The sequence below is a fragment of the Cottoperca gobio genome, chromosome 17 (genome assembly GCF_900634415.1).
Source record: "Cottoperca gobio chromosome 17, fCotGob3.1, whole genome shotgun sequence".
NCBI lineage: Eukaryota > Metazoa > Chordata > Actinopteri > Perciformes > Bovichtidae > Cottoperca > Cottoperca gobio.
Window position 1 is genome coordinate 16,705,698 of NC_041371.1, and position 15,183 is coordinate 16,720,880.

The 15,183-nt window shown below is 39.6% G+C and overlaps 1 protein-coding gene across 1 annotated transcript in view; it reads left to right on the forward strand.

Moving 5' to 3' along the window:
* astn1 (astrotactin 1) overlaps positions 1-15,183 on the forward strand; it is a 345,150-nt gene that overhangs the window by 254,596 nt on the left and 75,371 nt on the right.

Genomic DNA, 15,183 nt, shown 5'->3' on the forward strand with positions numbered 1-15,183 from the left:
TGATGCCACGCAATTTCACGCTATTATCAAAATCCATCTTTTGTTATTGTTTGGATTGAGAGACCCCTAGCTGCAGAAATCAAATATTGTGTGTTTAATACACACTAGTGAGTATTTAAAGCAGCGGGATAGTGTGTGTGGATTTGAATTGAAATAAACTACAGTGCAACATTGCGGCTCAATGTGTTTTTAATAGTTTTTGGACAACAATGAAGTTCTATCTCCCAGAGGAGTAAGTTATATCAGGCTTCGGATACACAGACACACGATACGTGTTCGGAGGATACATTCATTGTGGGTTTTGATCTTTTCATGGGATATGATACAAAATGAAAAAGTTTTTGTGATTCAAATCTTTAGTCAAAACAGACAATTGTTGCAGAATGTCTTCATCAGAAAAACATTGTTCATTGCTGAATGTTGAGATAAGCAGACATCTCTATATGCACACACAGAAACCTCTGTGAACTCTTCTGCTTTCTTCTGCTCAGGGTAACACAATAGCCCTGGTGACTAATGTTTCAGCCTGATCTCATGTTAACTTCATAGTTTATTATGCCCCCAAATGTCATGTATTATACAAATGGAGTGCAATGGAGGGCTGATCTTATTTGGCTTAAATACGCAGATTTGCCTAAAGCTAAAATATGAGATGTCTGCTGTCAGTAAGATATTCATCGACAGCATCCTTTAAAAAATATATCCTTTACCGAAACACTACTTAATGTAAAGTTATCTTATAATACATATCTATAAGATGTTATTACTAATACTGAGATAGCAACTGTCATTTGGCCACTAAAAACCTTCGTATCCACGTAAGGGCTTTCTTGTTCATCTTTCTCATCTCCATATCGAGTGTCTCTCGGCATCATTGAGGGAATGATAGATCCTTTTTAACCTTGAAAACATTGCAAACAATGACTATAACTCTTCAGCCTGATCCTGCAAAGTATCAGCAGGAAGTCTGCCTTTTAACTGTGTGCCCTGCAGCTCGGAGACCCACATTAAGTGCATGAGCACACACACACATGCAGAATTTATTGTACTTGTGGCATTACACTTGTGGACAGTAAATCTTTTAATCAGATAACACCATTCCAAATGCTGCCATGATGCATCTGTAAATATAGACTGATGGAATAATCTACATACTAACTAAATATCACAGATTGTATCTGCAAGAAAGTAGAACTGACATGTTATCATGCCAAACCCAGTCCCTCACATAGTCGCTGAAGTTGCCAGCACCCCCGAGTTCCAAAAATAAATGACATCAGATGCCTTAGAGTAGGCTGAAATTTACTAGGAACTGTATAAGATGATTTATCTTACAGCCATATTAAATTAAACCAATTACATGATATATGGGTATCATAAGCAGCATGTTTGAAAGCAGTGGATGAAGGCTCCGAGGGGACTTCATTTCTTCCAGACAATCAAACAACAGGTCAATTGTGTTGGAGAATGATTTAATTTAAACTTGCATTTTCTCACTTTGTCTTCAAGGAGATATAAGATATAATGATATTACAGCTATTGTGCATATTTTTCCATTTTGCAAAATAAGATAAAAAACATTTTTGGAGTATTGTATCTAAGCCTCAAGCTACTGAGGCCTGAGTGGCGATCCACACAGTATAACATCAGCCGAGTGACAGCTGACAGCCAGCATTGCTAGAAGACTTGTTATAATCTTTGATGATGCGTTGCTAACTATGAAATGATACTGTGTGGAATACTAATGTTAATAAAACACATTTACATAGCATTGAGTGTCCATTTTTAGCGATTTAAGCCATTACAACATTCAACATTCAGGAGGACGTATCAAGCTGTCTGTATTCCACTTGAAAAGGAGCGTATCCAGCTGGTGTTGGTCTTCCTTTCATGACGCTGGATGTGGAGATATAAATGACCATTAATAGGTTGCCCTGTAACCTCAGCACTCCATACAGTCCTCTGTGATTTAAATCACGACACGGTGTAACATGAGTTTTGAAGCAACAGCTATAAATTGTCTGGTTAACTGCCTTCGTGTTTGTTGGAATTTAAATGATACTGTTTAACAGATGTTTTGAAAGTGGCAGGTGGGCTTCCCCAGGGGGAACGGAAGTGAAAAATATTACATTGGTTATTACAAGATCACATAGCCTAGAATGTGTGTGTGTGATTTGGTTAAAGAGAGTAGTTTGGGGGAATTTGACTGTTTTTCCTTTTTTCCCAGCATCAGAAAGTAATAACTGCTTTAGGACAGACCTTTTTTATGTATTCGGTGGTATTCTACTAAATATGATTTTTTTTTTTCCTGGGGTGGGGTAATATATATTAATGACTTGATCATATTAGCTGTGTTCAAAGGGATTTCCTACTTCCAAAGTGCATAGAGAAGTGGAAAAAGCAACATTTGTATTATACTGTACATACTTATTGTTAGAGCAACCGGACTAACACAAGACTTGTGTCCTTGGACGACCCTGATGAGGCTCATAAGCTGAAACTAGTTGGTCTAATGATAAAGTTATGTTTCTGGAGTCTTTCCTTGTTCAGATGTTTACTGATACAGACTGCTTTGTTGTCCTCTGCAAACTGTTATATGCTTTTAGATACACCCACCCACAGTGTTTCGTATAATGCTTGCCAGGCTTTATTTATGTGCATCTGACATCTCCAAAATGCATTACATGTCCAATCAAATAACGCAGGCTCTAGGATTAGTATCCGTTGTTCTGTTGGAAGGATAACAGATGCCTCTCACGAAGAAACAAGTTTCGATGAGCATCATTTTTCTTTTTTTACTGTGTGAGTGAGATGCATTTTGAGACATATAAAAAGGCAGTAATTACCAGAGCTCTGTTTGTATGCCTTTCTATTAGCAATCATTAGCAAAACACCAACATATTTTCAGATTTCAAAAGAGTGGCAAAATCACACAGAGCAACACCTTGCAAAACACCGACCATTTGGTTTATAAACACACACGCGCACGCACACACACACACACACACACACACACACACACCGTTGGGGGGATTCATTTGAAAGAAACAGCATGATTCTCAGAGGGAGACACAAACAAATACAAACAGACCTGATTAGCACATCGTGATTAATGATTTTGATAGCTAATTTAGAAACCGCCAGTCTGCGCTTGTGCACGTCGACGTACGTGCACAAGCATACGTTGATCAAAAGTTTGTTTTTGGACTTAAAGCTGTAAGAGCACGTTTACATTTCTGTGAGTGATCAGCTTAATCAACATCAAGACTTGAAGATATGTGATTTTGAAATTATTGCTAATTGGAGTAGTCGTTTTATTTAAATAATTAATAATTTCTCTTGATACATACATACATACATACATTGATTACATTACTTACTAACAGACAATATATGTATCTTGTGTTTGGAGTGCCTAGAGAAATTAAAACTCACCTGGAAGAAAACGTGAATGTTTTTAGGTCTATTTAGAACCAAGCAGTCTGCCCTCCGGGTCTGAAAAGTGAAGCCAATGTTTAAACTTGCAATTCTCTGTAATGTCCAGCCGGGGGCGACTCAAACGGTTGGAAAAAGAAGTCCGGTTGTATAGAAGTCTATGAGAAAATGACCCTACTTCTCCCTTTTCTTCTTCAATCCAACATGATGTTTATTTTGTAAACAACCTAAACAACATAGAATATAAATGCAAAATGTTTCAAAGCAATATTATGCTACAATATCTCCGCATTGGGTGAACAAAACAACCCAAATAAACCTTTCTTCATTACAGTAGAGTAGAGATACACATAATATGGTACAGATAATGATACCGCAGAAGCTTTTATATTAAGAAGTTATATATCATCTCGCAGCATACTGTGAGTCAGGATGGGTATCGCAGCTTGACAATGATATCTGGGCGGCTCAGGAGAATATGCCTCATTGTGCTGTGGCGACACCACAGATATGAACATGGCTCACAGTTCATATTCCATGCAGCACCGTCTTTCATTTTTGTGTGTGTATATATCAACTAATGCAAACAGATGATGAAAAAAAACCTAAATATTCTTATCATACTAATGTAAATAAATAGGAGTGCACTGAACAGATATACTCACGCCGTCTCCTGCCGAGCCACATTACAGAATTCCTCAGCAGCTGTGCAGTGGTCTCTGCAGGTATTAAATATTGATAATGAGGATGTGTGCATGAATACAGTATGCTTATCACCACAAGGGATACTTGGAGATTTTGGAAGCAAGAGATATGAATCTGGGCTAATCGACAGTGGAGTCGTTTCATTAATGTATTCACTTTCAAAACCAGCCCTCTCCATAGTAACACACCAGCAGCCGTATACTTCCAGCTAGATATGTAACTTCTTGCTTGATAGTGACGTTATTCTGTCAGTGCACACTAGTAAGATCGCCTGCTCTTCTTCAAAGACTCATGAAATGGATGTCAAGTTGAAAGCTTCGGTCTCCTCCTTTCCACTTCAGTCTGCAGTAGAGATGTAGCTGAGCAGGAGGGAAATTAGGTAAAGTTAAGTAAGTTAATTAAGACATATGTTCAACCAGGAGATGGACTCTGCAAAATTAAAAAGAACTCAATGTCCGAAAGCTCATCCCAACATTTTTCTTTTTAGACTGAGTGTATCAGAATTATTATAAAAGTAAAACTTTATCTATTTACCAGTAAAAGCTAACTGGTAGATGTTTACATTCAAAATATTATTGAGTTATAAAGTTGGTGTTCCCTGATGGCAATGATATTGTAATATGACAATGAACTAATTGCCTAAAAGTATGTTTCAATGTATGTAATGTATGTTTAATGTGGATGCGAGAGAGGGATTTACAAAAAGAAAGGTTATAATCTGTGCAGCAGAGGCCTGTATATGCGGACCTTTAGGTTGTCGTAGTCGATGTCGTTGAAGATGTCTCAATCTCAATCCCAGAAAACATGATCCATTCATCCATCTGTATTTTCAGAGAAGCATTTTGCAGACAAAAGACAATCACTCAGCAGACACATTTTTCAAAGCAACATACAATAAGTGCATTCAAACTCGATGGTAACAAGAGATGAAATTGGAAATGCATTCCGCTCAAGCTGACAATAGTTTCATTTTTGCTTATTGTTGCTTATGCTTTTGTTCCGGGGTTTGGGGGGCAGAGGTGTTGCGATATAAACATTTTATATTTATAAAATGAAATATTGACACCATGTTAATAATAAACACATGATAATACTAAATTGTAAATAATGCAGGGCCTCTTAATTCACGCTTTTGTACAGTAATGGATGCAGACAATCTCTCCTATTAATACATTTGCCAAAACATTTACATAAATAGTTAAAAATGAATTTTTCTAATAGCATTACTATTTTCCGTCGTTCTATGGTTATCGTTATAATATCGCTGTCAAATCTGATATCATGACATTCCTGTTTGGGGGTAAGGATACCTTGTAGCGTAGTGCTAGTCCAGGGGTCGGCAACCTGCGGCTCAGGAGCCACATGTGGCTCTTTAACCCCTCTGCAGTGGCTCCCTGAAGCTTGGACCAAAAGAAACATGGAAATAAATAACATTATTTTTATATGTTTCTTTGTTGCACAGTGGACAATCTTTCAAACGGAACACCTCTTATCTTGGAGGTGATATTGTGACACTGAAATACTTTTAATTTAATGTTTACATTTCGTCCACTAAAACATGCGTCACATTCTCCTGCGTCTACGGGCGTGGCGCCTTTCCCTGCAGGGGACTAATCTTGAGTTTCCGACCCCCGGCTAACTCGGTAAGCTAACAATGGATACAACTAAAAAAAGAAAAGTCTCGGAGGAAACAAGAGAGTTTAATTCTGCGTGGACAGATGCATTTGCTTTTACTGCCAACGATGCTGGCTTCACCTGTCTGCTTGATATGTGGCGAGAAATTAGCTAACAACAAAAAATGTAATGTCGAAAGACGTTTCAAGAACAGACACACGAGCATTTACCGAAAAGTACCGAGCTGGAGATGCGCGAAAAAAAGCGATTTCTGAACTTCTGCTGAAAGCGGAGCGGAGCAAATATAATAATATAAGTCTTCAAACTCAACTACTGCTGCTAGTTTTGTGGCCTCTGAGGAGATAGTGCGGCGTGGAAAGCCGCTCACAGATGGAGAACACATGAAAGAAGCACTCTTAAAGATATCAGAGCATCTATTTTCAGACTTCAAAAACAAAGATGAAATTGTTCAGAACATTTGAGATATGTCTCTCTCTGCAAAGACCGTCAAGGACAAGGCCATTAAAATGGCAACAGACATCACCAGACAGCAAACTGAGGACATCAATTCAGCTGAAGCATATTCAATCGCCTGTGATGAGTCAAGTGATGTGAACGATGTTGAACGGACAGCGCTGTGATGCAGGTGTGTGAACTGTGATGTGGTGCAGGAAGAAATCATTGAGTTGATACCGCTAAAAGAGTTTGGTGTTGTCCTAATAACAATTAAAAACAACAATACAATCTCAACAGTTTCCTTTGTATTTCTGTAATTTCATAAATGCAACAAATATAGTATAACTATATATACAACTTAAGCTGTGTTATGAAATATGTGTTGCGGCTCCAGACACATTTTATTTGGTGGAAGAGGAGGCAAAATGGCTCTTTTGATAGTAAAGGTTGCCGACCCCTGTGCTAGTCCAACGAGCGTCTTGCCTTAAAAGGGTACACGCTGCTGTGCACGCTGATGAGCATTCAAAGTAGACTTCCTGTGTTTCACCCTTTTACATATAGCGACATCTCCACATTCTCTTACATTATATATTGTTTTGCAATAGTGCTGTTTTCCATCTGAAGGCTCCCTCCTGCTGTGTCCGGGGAGTTCTGCACTTACTTAATACCCGTCCTTTCACTTCCTTTGATATTAGTCAGTGACCATTTTGTAGTGGACATTTTAAATCTCATCTTTGTAACTACTTCAAACAGGCAGAAGTGCACGCCAAGCAGGAGTCATGTCTGTTGAATTTTGAGGTATTGTATGCTAAGTAAGTATTCTCAGGTTGAGTCAAGTATGATGGGATTCAGCAACTCTGTAGGATAGTGTGTGTGTGTGTGTGTGTGTGTGTGTGTGTGTGTGTGTGTGTGTGTGTGTGTGTGTGTCACTCTCTCATTCTTTTATGTTTCTTTGATGTTTGAATGAAAAAGGGTCCCAGCCTTGAGCATCCCAGTCCCAGTGCTGCATTCATGTTCACTTCCTCAGTATGATGATGACATTTATTCTAGGAAGGTGTTTTTCCCTTAGGTTTTGAAGGAAGCAGGTTTGCCTTATTTGTGGTGCTTGTGTGTGTTTTTTTGTTTGTTTGTTTGAAAGTAGGAAGATAAGCAACATTTGGCGCATGCCAGGGCTTTAATTGTGATCGTGTCTTTGTGGACTGAGCTCCAAAATCCTCTTTAAAGATATAGGCCAAATTAACTTTGACTGAAGTTGTGAAGAATCACGCACATTAAACAGTTTTACATTTTTCCTTCAAGGCTTTGTCGTTTTAGTCCCTTCTCAGAAGCAGATACAGAAGTAGCGTAACGATGTTATACAGTAAAACCTTGTTGGGGGTAGGGCTGTGGTATAAAGAACACACAGCCATATGCATAAAATCTGAGTAAAAAAATGTTGCTTTTTGTGTATGCAATCAGTGGGGTCTGCATTGCATGTATTACAGTCCCTGTAACATCCAACATCATTGCACTACTTGTTGTACAATCCGAGCCTCTGTCTTCCACAACTCTTTGCATGTAAACACCTATTTATAAATCAATAAAGTGTTTTAGAGAATTGATACAGTATCAAAAACATAATATCGCGATACTCAAGTGTATGGGTGGTGATGGTCTAGTGGTACGGTTGTGAGTTCAATACCAGGGCTGCCACCATTGTGCCCCTGAGCAAGGTACTTAACCCTGAGTTGCTCCAGGGAGACTGTCCCTGTAGTTAGTTCACTGTAAGTCGCTCTGGATAAGAGTGTCTGCTAATGTATCGAAATGTTCTTACACTCCTACTTGGTTGTGGTTGTGCCTGGCTTTGATACCTGCGACCGCAATTCTCATCTGGTGTCTTACCAATAGTCAGTGTTGGCTTCTTCTAACTATAACCACGGCCTATCAGAGCGGCTGTGGCTTATACTGCTGTGTTCTGGGAGAGGTGGGCTAATGGAGATCCTCTCAGTATGCACTGGGACGACAGGTTTATTGATCTTTAGTGTTTCTACTGTCCCGACACTTCATATTTCAGTAAGTATCAGGAGCGGGTTCGGTAAGAAGCTCTAAGAAGTTAATACAGCACGGTGTTTAACAGGAAAGTTTGACTCGCTGAGTTCTTTTGAAAGAAACGCCCATTCACCCCCCTGACCTCCTTCCTGCATAAGCACTGAGCGTTGCCACTGGATGTACGTGAGGTGTGGATTTGTCCAACATGGATGTGATTGCTAGGGATACTGGGCTGTATAATTTGTGTTGTGGTCCCAGGGGAAAATTATTCATTTGGAGTAGCTAACTGGTGCCACTGTATTTTTTTTATGATTATTATTATCCCCAAAAGCCATCCAACAAGCACTGCTCCTCCCATATAATCAACACCGAGAAGACACCAGATGTCATGTATCTGTCAGCAGGAAGCAAGTATATATATATAACGCATTCAAATCACACACACACACACACACACACACACACACACACACACACACACACACACACGCACACACACACACACATTGAGACTCACAAGCACACACATTTGCATAGAGCGATAATCTAGGCAGTGAGAATGCCATTAAAGCATGTTTTCACTCAGCTTCTGCTCCATCCTTAGGAAATACACCAATGCACTCATTAACACACAAAAAGACGCTTACACACGATGAGTGGTGGCCAGCACGAGGAATGCTACCTGCAGAAAACACAAATAATTTATTAGCAGGAATTTAATCACAGCCTCAATTTTAATGAGTTCCAATGGAACTCATTAAAATTGCCAAAGAAAGATAGAAAGATAGATAGATGGATAGATATGTTGTCATCTGTGTAGAACATCACACAGGGCTGTGTACAAGTGAGATATATGAAACACTCTCATTTAAATGTCTTCCCACTCATGTGTTTCATGTTTTCACAGAGGCATGTCAGGCAGTGCACAGAATCGCGTTGTGTTTTTTTTTTTTTTTTTGTTCTGGCACTGTCTCCGCTCTTTAATCCAACATGAGAACTGTCAGGAAATGGCTCCCTTTTGTCTCTAAACTTTCCCGGCTTTCTCCTTTTTATGTGGAATCAGAGGAAATGTGTTGATCCTCAGCGAAATTTGTTTTCGATTTGTCTTTAAATGGCTGTTTGACAGCAGGAAACTAGTCGTGTTTGTATGCGTGACCTGGAGAATCTGCAGGGGGTCTTCTTATCAGAGGTAACAAAACGTCGCCTTTTTAGTTCATAACTCAAATATACACTATGTATTTTTTGGTTTTGACTCTTGAGTGTACACAGCATGAGAGCACATGTTTAATTATCAGCCAATAGGAGACACTTGCAGCACAACCCCAGCTCACACAGTTTCCAAGAGATTAGCAGAGTGTGAAACCTTCCTGCTGGAGTCATTTCAGGTTAAACTTATTTATTTAATTATACATTCTTAGCAGCTACTGTAAACAATAAAGTTATTTTCTTGCAACCATTTACACCTGGATGCAGCTGAGCCTTATTATGCCCAGACTTGCTCAGCAGGGAGTCCAGCTCATCTAGCAGTTCACTCACCCCCTTCCCTTCCTTCCCTCCTTCCACCAACAGCATTGTAAATTGAGGGACGCTGTAATCAGTGGTGTGACTCGGTTGGTAAGTGATGACATCGATCGTCTGGGATTGAAGAGTCAGTCTTAATACCGGCTGGTTTCAGGAGTGGAGTAGTGTTGAGGCGCGGGTCGCCAAAGAGGCAAGAGGGTTTTTTATAACTAGGATGGATGGACAAGGCGGACGGAGGGAAAACTGGTCTCTGCTCTCATTTGGAAACGACCGTTTCGATCAAAAGACGCCACGGTTTAGAGACTTGTGATTTAACTGTTCAATCCCTAGCCGAAGCTAGAATTAAGGTTTGAAAAGTGTTGTACTTTTACAATGGAATTGCGTTCAAGGGTTTCCTGAGTGCTGTGCCCTTGAGGTAGCCGAGTAGTTTTCCAATTCCGGGGATATAAAATAGCAAACAAAACATCAAATGCAGTGTCTTGTTTCAGAGACCAAATAAGATTAAGTATGAGGCTTCTAAAGAAACTAACTTAATTTCTAAAATATACATGTCAGACACAAGCAGAACTGTGGAGAATAGTTAGATAGATGATGTCACATAGCAACAGCTAAAGCAGCTGTGATGCATCAGTTTAGAAATGAACCAATAAAGCAAGTCCAAGCAGTTATTCTTTAATCATTCTAAATAAATGCTTCCGTCTATGGTCTTGCAATTAGGTTTATTGGATTACTCTGTATTTATAAAGCAGCAATGGAAGCCAGAATTCCATTAGCAGCAACGTGTTGTAAAGTAATATCCTATCCACAATCAAGTGACACAATATGGCCAAAGGTTTATGGACGCCTGAACATTACACATACACGTGATTGCAGGACATTTAAATATAATCTTCTGCGAAGGTATTCCACCACATGTGTTTAACAAAAGGGTAAGATAATGTTTGGGTGCGCATGTGTCAATGTGCATGTTTACATATTCATATCTGTCTTAGGGGAGGTGTCTGCCAAGCTGCGTTCAACCATTTCACACTCCAGAAGTCTCCTGGGGGTAAAGGGGGAAAACACAACCTCCCACACATGTTCTGTGCATACACACAAAAAAAGAACTGAGATTTTATCCTAGATGCTGTGACAATCTGGGATTTTGTTGTGTGAACGATGTGTCAGTCACACACTAAGATATGATGGACCATGTTGTTCCTTTTTATTGTTTTACATTCAAACAAAAGAAAATGAAATGCCCACCCACCCATAAACATCACACAATCCTATGACAATTCGTACCAAATGGAATAAATGCTCCCTTTGGCTGCTCCTTTGTAACAGGGGTGGAAAAACAATCAATTCATATATACATCTATATTCTTATCTTTTAACATTGTGAATCAATTTGCAACTTCCAACAATCAATTTTTAAAAACAGAATCGCAGATGTTTCTACTGATGGAAAGTAATCTTTCACACCAATTTCAGAGTTGTATCAAGCATTATTATTATTGTACTAGAGGCCAGTTTTACAGTGTTATTTTGTGTACCATTTATTTTTTAAATTGGCAAGTTTCTGAGAAAAGAAAAGGCAGCTTGACTTGGAATTGTATTTATGTAACAGGCAGCATTTTTATTTTTCAGTATAACTTCAACTTGTTGTTCTTAAAGCCACTGAGAATTGAGAATTACAAAAAAACTTTTAGTAAAATTTGAGCAGGTTTGACATGAAAAAATGTCAGCATTAGTCTTAAGTTTGCCTTTTTGTGTTTACATTATTGCAATCAGTTGATATTACTTTCTCAAATATAAAAACCATAATCATTACTCTTCTTTTTATGCCATAATTTGTCACCACGCCCTTATTAGCGCACAGTGGACTGGAGTAGATCCTGAACCTATTTACTAAATCTCCGACCGATTTTGAATCTGGAATTGAAATTGATTTGAATCATGAGATAGTGAAAGATTCCCATCCTTACTTTGTAATTATTATCCTAGATTTAGAATAACGTTTTACCCACAGCTGCATGATGATGCAAACATTTTGACAAAACATATATTTTAAGCTCTGACTGAATCCAAAAAAGTCAACAGCCAATTTCCTACCTTGAAATCAAACTTCTTCAGAGGCCTATGTGAGCACACCCCAAAACTCAAATAAAATCTGCATGACTCCTTTGAGAGATGCCATCTCTAGTTTCGGATCTGAGACGAAAATTCAACCTGAAAATAGTTTCCTGTCGTGCACAGCAGGCGTGCTTTAATATAAGATGGCTAATTTGTTTGTTTCTTCCAGCAAGGTGGAAACGAGTTCAGGCTCTGCTGCAAAGCCTTTCATGCCTGAATGCCTAAATTAGAAGAGATCCATTTTATTTATAGAGCTTCGTTTAGTGTAAACGTTAGATGTGATTGGTTTGATTGGGTTTAATTAGAACGTGAACGTTTTTTCTAGAGAAGTAGAAGGGTTGGTGGGATGAGAGCTGCATCCTCTGGTTGTACAGTGCACTTGTAATCCGGGGCGGCAGCTTTGAGGTATTTGTGTCACCGTGTTGTGCACCGCTGTATTTCCTCTCCCCGGCACTGCTTGTGAGCCATATTCAGTGCGAGTAACATAAGTGAGTCTTTCGCTTGTCTGTGTGAGACTTACTGTGGTAAAAGTCCATTTCCAGATTGCATATCAAATCATTCTCTCTGACAGCAGACATTGCCAGAGGCCAGAGATAAATCCAAGTCGGCGCTCTCAGCTGAGCACAGGCATCCTTATTAAAGCAGACGCCTACCAAGTCAATTTATACAAATCAGTTAAGCGTTCTGTTGAGCTGCAGGTAGCTGATAAGAAGAAGTTCACTTTGGTTGAAATCTCCAAACTGCATTCATTGATCTTACCATTTTAGATAGGACTTTATACTCCCATGTTTGTGTAAATAAGTACCATTACAGTGTGCCATTGATTCATTATTTGTTAGCTTTGTAAGTCTATTTTTGCACGACACATTTACTCGTTGACATCATCACAATACATCACTGCAGTACCTGTATGATGCTTTCTAGAGCTGGCATAATGAATGATGAATTAAGTTACAAGCTAATAAGAATAGATTTCAATATTTCAGGTGTTCTAAAAGGGGCATTTTGTATCTGCAATATTCTAATTTTGTGTTTAAGAAATTCAGTTTTGCCACACACCATCGCCCCCCCCCCCCAAGTTACTGTTAGTAAATGACAGATAATGCCGTGGTGGAGTGTGACTGGCAAATCTCTTCCCTGTTATCTGGAGAGCCTCTGGACAGGAAGCAGACTTGGCAGTTATTATACTGAGAAAAAAACTGGTGGTTGAATCGCTCTAAAACTAAGATGCCCGTTGATAAAGTCACAACTCGTAATGCTGACGACAGAAAAATATAATTGGGAATTATTTTAAATAATAGTGTGACATTAGAAACTCTTGAGAGAGACATTTCCATTAGTAAATAAAATAATGTGTTTATCCGCACCTTGATTTGGATTTGCTCCAATTTTTAATGGGTTCTGCCCATGCTACACTCTTCCACCAAGTTTCATGGGTAGTTTTTCACGTAATCCTACTTACAAAAAAACCAACAAACTGAACCGAGAACAGAAGCTCCTTGGTGGAGGTAATTAAGGTCACTTTTCAGTCAGCGTAAACACCATCAGATACATTCTTGGTTCCATTGAACAGGACCTGAAATTATATATTAAGTTGACTAATGTGCTCAAACGAGTTGTACGAGTGAGAACCATTTCCCTGCATTTCTCTTCAAAAACACCAATGTCACCTGCAGCTTGGGTCTTAATTCACAGCACATTTACAGCTTAACATTTTATTACACCAGTTATCACATTTTTAATACAATGTTACAAGATGTCTCATTAAAACCTAATGGGGCCTGCTAATATGCTTAAATATAACTCCATAAATTTAGGTACTAGTGTATCAGGAGCACTTTTTGGCAGTTACAGGCTATAGGCCTGAGGCAGTAGCCATCAGCTGAATTACTCATAATTATACAATGGAGCCCACATTTACTACAATTTATTCTGCAGGAGGAGGGATGATAGTGCCCTGATAACTAAGATAACATTAGACAAAGTGCTGTTTGATTAGGTCTGTATGTAATCACCATAAATGCACCATGCACACACAATCTGTACATGTTCTCTGTCCTCCTCCATCATGGTCTTTATCTTAGATTTGGTCAACTTCTCTCTTGTCACACACCGCCTATCTCTCTCTCTCTCTCTCTCTCTCTCTCTCTCTCCCCCCCCCCTCTCTCTCTCTCTCTCTCTCTCTCTCTCTCTCTCTCTCTCTCTCTCTCTCTCTCTCTCTCTCTCTCTCTGTACTGTAATGGAAAAAGTGATTAGCACACTTAAACGGCACGGGAGACACCCACAGCCTTTGGGGTGAATTGTTCTGCCATAATTTCTTTGTTAATTGCTTCTCTGGGGAGGCATGAGAGTAAAGGAAGCCCCGGGGTAACTAAGTCTGCCTCACTTACACACTGGCCTGCTTTTGGGAGACACTCACTTCCCCTCCCTACCTCCCGTCCTCCCTCTGCCCATTAACTTGTGGCTTCCTCCTCATTTTTCCCCCCAGTATGGAAACATGCCCGTGATTCCCATTTTCACCTTTCCTCCCTCCAATGCATCACCTCTGTTTCACACGTTCCATTCTAACTCCCCTTTCTTTCAAATTCTCGCTTCTCTCATTTCTTCTCTGTTGTCATATTTCACTGTCTCCCTCTCTCACACCTTCCTTCCTACTTTGTTATTCCAGTGGTCTTTCCCACTGTAGTTCTTCATCCCGCCTTGACAGCCAAATGTACATTAAAACACAGCTACGTCCTCTTCCATCGCTGATTTATTGCCCTTGACATCTTTAGGCTCGCGAAGCAGCCTTCATGAAGGGAATGAACAGCCACAAGGCGGCAGGCTTCTTCTCTGTCTTTGCCCTGCGGTGAATTATGCACCTTGTTTCCCAGACTGAGGGGAAATGGAAGTTTATAACATAAAGAGCACTCGCTTTATCTGATCTTACTTTGATGTGTCTACTCTAACACTTTAAGGCTCTCTTTAAGGTGCATTGCTCTGGCATGTAAATCGATAGCACTAAGCTTAGACATGTGTAATAATTTATCTTGCGGTACTAAGGTGTCTTTGGACCAAACCTTATCTGTCAGTGGGCCTTTTACTCTCTGCCCAACAGTTTAATATGCATCACCGGGATTTTAAAGGAAAAAAAAGAAGTGTGGTTGCATGAGGTACTTGTCCGTAGTCAGTGTATTAACCGACAGTAGATGGCGGTCTGCACGCCTCCAGTTTCGAGAAGCAGACATGAGTACCAGCACGGAAGTTAAGCAATGTACTGCTGTGGACGGGGGCAGCAGCTGAATGTATTTCCGCCAACTAAAAAAACTA